The following is a 7,451-nucleotide window of genomic DNA, read 5'->3' on the forward strand; positions in this document are numbered from 1 at the left end:
TAGAGTTCATTTTTAAATAAATGCTAAATAATAATATTATTTAAGTTAATAAATATTTTATCAATTAAACATTTGAAAATAAATTTAAAAGTGGAAAAGAAATTAATTTATTAAAAGTTTCATAATTGCATGTTGTGTGTATGAGATTAAATTTAATACATTAATTTAAAAAGAAGTCAAGTAAAAATTAAATAAAGATATTTTATAATTCAATAAACATGCATGGGCGTAGAAAGAGAAAAATAGAGAAAGTTAATAAAGAGTTTAAGTCTCGTGAGTAGAGAGTCTTCTTGGGGGATCACACAATTAGTGCCCCAATTTTTAGGAGAGAACTCCTTATCAAAAATTGAGGGTTCATTTTTCAAAGAACTGAAGTTTTAGGGAAGGACCACGAATTTTGGAGAAGGAATTTTTGGAAAGGAGAAGGTTTTGAGAGGGTGAATTCTCTATAATTTTCTCAGGTGTAGCGATTAGCATCAGTGTCTAGATAGACGCTTGTGATTATTCACATAATTTTAATACACTCTTTCTTTCCTATTTTCGTGCCTGTGGATTGTAAATCCAAATTTCTCTGTGATGAACCCTTGAACATTTCAATGATGTAAATTATTGATGCACGAAAATATCTTTTGCATATGTGGAGATTAGAAAAGTAATCAAAAAACCCCATTTCGTAGATTAAAGAATTTAGTATTTTTATTCGGGAAGGGTTTGAAATAAAAAGAAAATTTTAAATTAGAAATTTGAATGGTTAAACATACTTTTCCTATTAGACTAAAATTGTAAATATTATTAAATATATATATATTTAAAAATATTATTATGGGGGTCTTATTGTTTTTAGTAAATATATAAAAATTTATATAAAAAGATATTAAAAAATAATTTTTTTTGGGGGGGTTGGGGGGGGGGGGGGGGGGGGGCATGGGACCACCAGATCCCCACCTCCCACTACCCATGATCGACAGTTGGCGGCAGCCGTACCTACTACTATAAGTACTACAATAGTTGTTGTAGGCCTTGCGATAGCAGGTAGGGGCCGCATGACCCGCCTTTAAAGCTGACAGACTTTTAAAAGATATGTTGTCTTTTAAAAAAGTATTTATTATTAATTTTATTTATTAATAAATTTTAATACTATTTTAATTGTTAATTAGTAATATTTATTATTACGTGTTTTAATAATAATTATAGTATTATCTAATATTCATTATTAATAAGGTTTTATTATTAATTGATATTAATTTTAATTATTATTTAAATAAATTTTATGAACTATTTTTAATATTTAATAGTTATTTAAAATATATAATATAATAATTAGTTAATCTAATCAAATTTAATTTAATTTATTTATTTAATAATGGAAGTTATTTTGATAGAATGGAGATTTATTTAATTATTAATAATCCTAACTTGTAATAAAATTGTAAGTTGTTTTATTTTAAGTCAGTGGGATTATTTTAATAATTTAAATGAATAAATAATTATCCTTCAATTATTTTTAGAAATTGATTTAAAATAATGGGAGGGGGGTAATTCTATATTTGTCTCGAATAAATGATTGGGTTGACTTGTAAGGTAAACTAAAAATCTTTTTCTTGAGACGTACATTAAAATGAAAACTGAAACTTTACATTTGACCAAACCATGTGTTTTCAAAACAAACCAAAATATGAAACTTACACCTTGTTTTTTGTGTGATGTCTATGTTTGGAGTTGGGGGTTGAATTAGATTGTTGATCAGTTGTAGGACATCTACTAGAGGCTTGGGAGTTGTGTGTGTTTGGTATTATGCTAACTTGATTTTGATTATTTTTACTTAACCATGGTATGTGATGGTATGCTCTATGTTGAGTGTGTTTATATTATTGTTTATAGTTCTCAGTGTATTGGTGGGATAGCGAGATTTATGCTATGACATACTTGACTTAACTATTTTGAGTCTTTGGTTAATATTTTTGGGATGCTTTCCAGTTGCTCGTGGAGAACTTATGAGATTATTATGATTATCTTTTGATGCTTTCCAGTTGCTTGTATAGGAATGAGGCAATTTTATATGATTATTGGTTTATACTTTTATGAGCCTAGGGTAGGTTATCTACTTGTAATGTTGGGAAGTGGCTTGGAATGGAGGTTGGGGCCCTAAGTGGTTCCCAGGGTAACCCATTGTAAGTTGTTTAATAAGTGAAACCACTACACTAAATGGGAATAAAATAAACCTAATAAGAGACTTTATATGTTCTCACCCATGCCTCTAGTGCTAGTATAGACTAGGATGGGAGTAGAGAGAACACTTGGTTGTGACCTTGCATCTGTAGTGTACCTTGTCAATACGAGAGGATACTAGTGGCTGCATAGGGATCGCTAGGGGGTCAGGGTCCTGAGAGACTACCGGGGTAACTCTAGCATGATCCATGCGATGACTCTTACCTACTTACATAGTAGGTTTCCTATGTGTCTTGTGTGCCTCTGGGAATTATATTTCAACTTATCTTGGAACCTTTGAGTTACATTTCTTTTAGGATTTCCTAGACTTAGAGCATATCTTTTGATATTTGGTTTGATATCTTGTTTGGGACTTGAGACTATCTCCTCAGTGTCATGGGAGTGGGCCATTTAGGTTCCATGCAATCAAGAAGTAGTGATTTTTACTCTTACCATTAAGATCCGTTCATGGTCACCATGGCTAGAGCTTCCTTGTTTGCATTTTCTTTCATTCTATCTATGTATCATTATGATGGATGGTTATATTTTTTTTTTATGATGGATGGATATATCATGTGTGGTGGATGATTTCATTTATTTAATTATACTTGTATCATGGATCCGAGGAGGATGATGTATTTATATTTCTACATATGTATATTCTTTTGGCTTTTCATACCCTATGACATGTATAGTGGATGATTGAGCATTCCAAATTTTATTGTCAAGAGGCATTTAGAACAAATGTATATTATTTAAATGGACTTTGAACTTTTAATTATTCTTTCATGTGGATGTGGTAGTTGTTAGAGTTAGTATTAATTAAATTTAAATGTAATTCAACGTCATGGGATCCTTAAAAAATGTAACCTGTTATGTATTCTTTTAGTTGATTGTATGTTATTGCTTCCTTTACTATGTGTTTGATGTGTATGTTATTCTTCTTGTTCAAAAAAAGAAGTTTGGAAAACTTAGTAATACTTTAGGTTAATTCTTTTGGATCCCTTGGCAGGGCATTACATCAGTGTTATCTAGAAACTCATGACACAACTAACCCCACCAAGTCTACATATCACAACCTTGCTTCCCTACTTTGCTTAAACTATGTGCACTTTCAAAATGTAGGGAAGCAACAATGGTCAATTATCATTTGATCAATGGTTCCACAAAATTGACACTCCATTGTCCTAGTTAGCAAAGTTCAAGCAATAGGAAGATGCCAATTTGTCACTTACTTTGATGGTTTTCCTTTTGTGGGCCATATACTAAACCCAATCCTACTTCATAATATGAGGATATGCCCATCATTGATCTTAACATGATCAATAGTCAATGAAATAAACTCTCCAAGGATTAGTAGTTTTTATCTGATCTCATAAAGATTCTAAGTGTGTAACTTGGTGATAAATTTGATCGCATAGTCAAAGCTTATCAAAATACAAGAATATTTTATAGCATGATTTGGTGAAGTAGTAAAGTTTCCCTAGTTAGTGAGTCGCATCTATTAAGCACTCAACTACCTTTTAGCCTATAACTAAGAGAAATAGTTAGTAAAACCTTAGTCATGTAGTCACTTGAATGAGAGAAGTATAATGAACCTTAATAGTGATTGGTTGAGTTGTTGTGTTTGCATGGTTAGGGCCTCAGAAGATAAATACTGAAAGATAATCATGATTGAATAAAACTGGTTAGAAGTAATAAAGAACTTTATTCTTAGTTACAGGGGTGACCAGATGGCTAGGAGATTTGAATAGCTCATTGGAGAGAAAATTGAATAGCTTGGATATTAGGGTGGAGTTTTCATCACCACTATAGAATTGGAAGAAGGAAATCCAATAGAACCTACCATGCCCAACATGGAATTGACTACGGTTGATTTCAAAGGAAAAGAGCTAGATCATGTAATAGAACAGGCTAACCATGAATTCTTATTTGATGACAATTTTGTAAAGTCAAGGACCTTTTACCAATTTGCATGGAGGATAAATATTGAGAATTTTGAGGAAAGATTTTGTAAAAGGAAAGCTAAGCTACTAGACAAAGAAGATTTGGTCATACAAGATGAGATCAAGGATGAAATGATGCAAGAATTCAGTAGTGTGACTCCTGAAGTGGGAAGAAAAATGATCAAATCAGCTAGAGTTTTACTTCTTCCAAATTAGGATATTTTAGATGCAATGGTGTTTAATACTATTACAAATAAGTTGATCACTAAAGAGAAAAATAAAAGGACACTCAGTGGTGCTAAATATAGTGAAGACCATGTTGTCTTGGTTATTTGGTCTTTAAAAAGAGGATCGCAAACTAACAATTCCAAATTAATGGGTAACTTGATTGTCAAAAGAATAGGGGATAGTCCAAATGAAGAGGTAGTTGAATTAAATGTTGAAACAACCACTCTTACCTTAGCCACTGATAGAAAAGAGAAAAGGTTTACACAAGAGCTACAAGAGACATATGAACAAGTCCTAGATGCCTACAATAAAGAAGTACAAAAGAGGATTAACCTTGAAAATAAAATGATAGGACATAAAGGATAGTCTAGATGACACACTTTTTAATAGATGGATGGTATAATATTTCTTAGAAATTAGTTGTTACTAGAAGAATTTGAAGAAATGGATGTGGACTAGGATGATGTATGTTGGTGTTTGAAAATGCTATAGGTTTCAAATTATGCCGATGAGAATAAGGTACATCTAAGGGTAGCTAACTCCCATCTTCAAAATACTATTTCAAACACCGGGCTAACTATAAGGCTAGACCCTTCTTCTACTTCAGGCTCTGAAAAAATTAGGTAGGTGAACCTCAGATCTAATTAATATGGTACCAGTGCAAAACATATCCCTGAATCTAACAATGCAGATAAAAATCCTTATATCTCCTAATACTTCTGCAATAACACAGATCCACAATAGCTAAATGAAAATCTATGAAATTCACAAGCTGAGTGAGGGTTAGACTTTTTAGCTCTTCAACATGAAAGGGGGAAAAGCATTTGATTAATGATGTTGAATTCAACAAAACCTCAAATATGCAGCAACATGAACAAGTGATCCTATAACTTATCAGTGCCTTAACCATTGGGCAATTCCATGAATTAAACACACACATATGGATACTTGATACCTATTCATATATTGAGATATCTAATCTATCTATTCACCTAGTAAACAGACATCTGTGTTCAATCTAAATCTCATTCTTACTTGATATCCTCATCAATAAAATTGCAACCCTGTTGATTTCCCTGAAGCATTTACGCAACTCCTTGAATTATAAATAACAATGAAAAAACATACAACCTTAAGGGATTGCAGCTATGACCTAGGCTCTTTGTTCAAAAATCATAAAACATTGAAGATTACTAATAAAGTAGACAAGATTTAAGATGAAACTCAACACTTGTCATTCTTTGTATAGATTTCCTTGAAATAATACATTCATATGCCTGAAATTAAAACATGAAAAACACCTAATAGATCTGAACTTTCTATATTATCTCTACTACTACTATTCATACAAGAGAATTATGCTGAAAGAATGGTGTCTCAGTAGTGAGTCCATTTTCTTCTCAAAATGGAACCATTACAATGAGAAAGAAAGAGAATGATATAGGAGGTACTGAATTCCTGAATCTGATCTGAAGACTACATGTGTCCACTTGAAAAACCTCTCCTAATAGGGAAAAGAATCTCTCTAATCTCTCTCTATAACAAGATATCAAATCCTTGATCAGTTTTGCCTCTCAAAAGAATAAAGTGATTCAAAAACTTGATGGAGAAATAATCACTTTTGATGCCAGATCTCAAATCAAAGCAAAGGCAAAAATTAGTTAAATGGCCTCTAGAATGCAATGCAATCTTTTCAAAGTTTTTTTTTCCATATTTAGGCTTCAACTTACTCTCAAATCTGCCCTCTAACCAATTTTGATGCTCCATGATGAAAACTACCCGTTCTACTGAGAATGCCCTAGAAATCACAAATCTACTTATATCTCTAACAGGTGAATAGCTGTGTAGAAATTAACTCCATATTCAAAAAGTTCATCTCTTCCTAGTTCTGATGGTATATTTGAGTGCCCATTTCAGTGAAAAAATTCCCTTGTTATGCCCCTCTAAAAATCTAGACTCCTGCTATGGCCTTGCAGATTAAAAAGAATGAATTTGAAAATATTCTATAGTTTAAACTATAGAAATTTATTATTTTGAAGCCAAATATTTCAATGTGCAAACAGTGATATTATTTTAAAATTAAAACTCCTTTATATCCCCTCAACCTCTTGAATGGCACCATATGTCACCATGTTACTGGTCCTTTGACTATTGCAGGTGCCACCTCTCATTCTCAACTCCCACCAGATTTTTGAATTTTTTGACAATTTGCCATGTTGCTTGCCACAAAATCTCCCATTTTTTGGTGGCAACATGGCAACCATCAGACTCTGGCAACTTCATTTGTGACTGCCACATCATCACCACCTCTATGCCCACTCACCACCACATCATTTCCACCTCACTATGTGACCTAGGCAATCACTATGTCGCTATAGTTATCACATGAAAAACTCTGCTTGGCAACATCGCGACAACCACAAGATCATCCACATGTCACAATCTGATCACCCTATCATTGAGCTCACTAGGTCATTGATGACATCAACATCTTTGTCAATGTGTTATTTCAAAATTTGATTGCATTGTCATCCGATCAAAATTTTGGGTTATTGTACAACCTGGCCACGACGGGCCCCACGCACATGAGTGCTACCTTTAAAAGGTAATGTCCTTAAGACACTTAGGCTATTATGTCTTTTAGTATTTAAACACTTAAAAAAGCCCTCCCATGATGAATGTGGGATAAATGAGTATGCCCACTTTCCTTTGCTTTCTTCACTATGCGTGCTTTGGCCTCCAAGCCAAGGACTAGATCCTCTCGTTTAATGGTTCTTTCTCAGCTAGCTTCACACTGCTTTGACTTGCTTGAGTTTCATTGCATGTGTGGGTTTCATTACTATCAACATCAAGGAGAAGCAAAGCATTGAGGTAGGACATGACATAAGTAGTAGGTCAAGGTGGCAGAGCACTGGATAAAGCATGTATAACTTGTTGACAAAGAGCTTGGAACTTTACAATTGTCTTTCCATTCCTTGGAATGTAGGTATTTTGGAGTATGTGCACAAATACAAATCATGAAACTCAAGACAAGTCCTCAAATGCATGAAGCACTAGGGATTTTTGTGA

The sequence above is a fragment of the Cupressus sempervirens genome, chromosome 3, assembly GCF_028749045.1.
Source record: "Cupressus sempervirens isolate cs-2001-9-10 chromosome 3, ASM2874904v1, whole genome shotgun sequence".
In the NCBI taxonomy this organism is placed as follows: domain Eukaryota; kingdom Viridiplantae; phylum Streptophyta; class Pinopsida; order Cupressales; family Cupressaceae; genus Cupressus; species Cupressus sempervirens.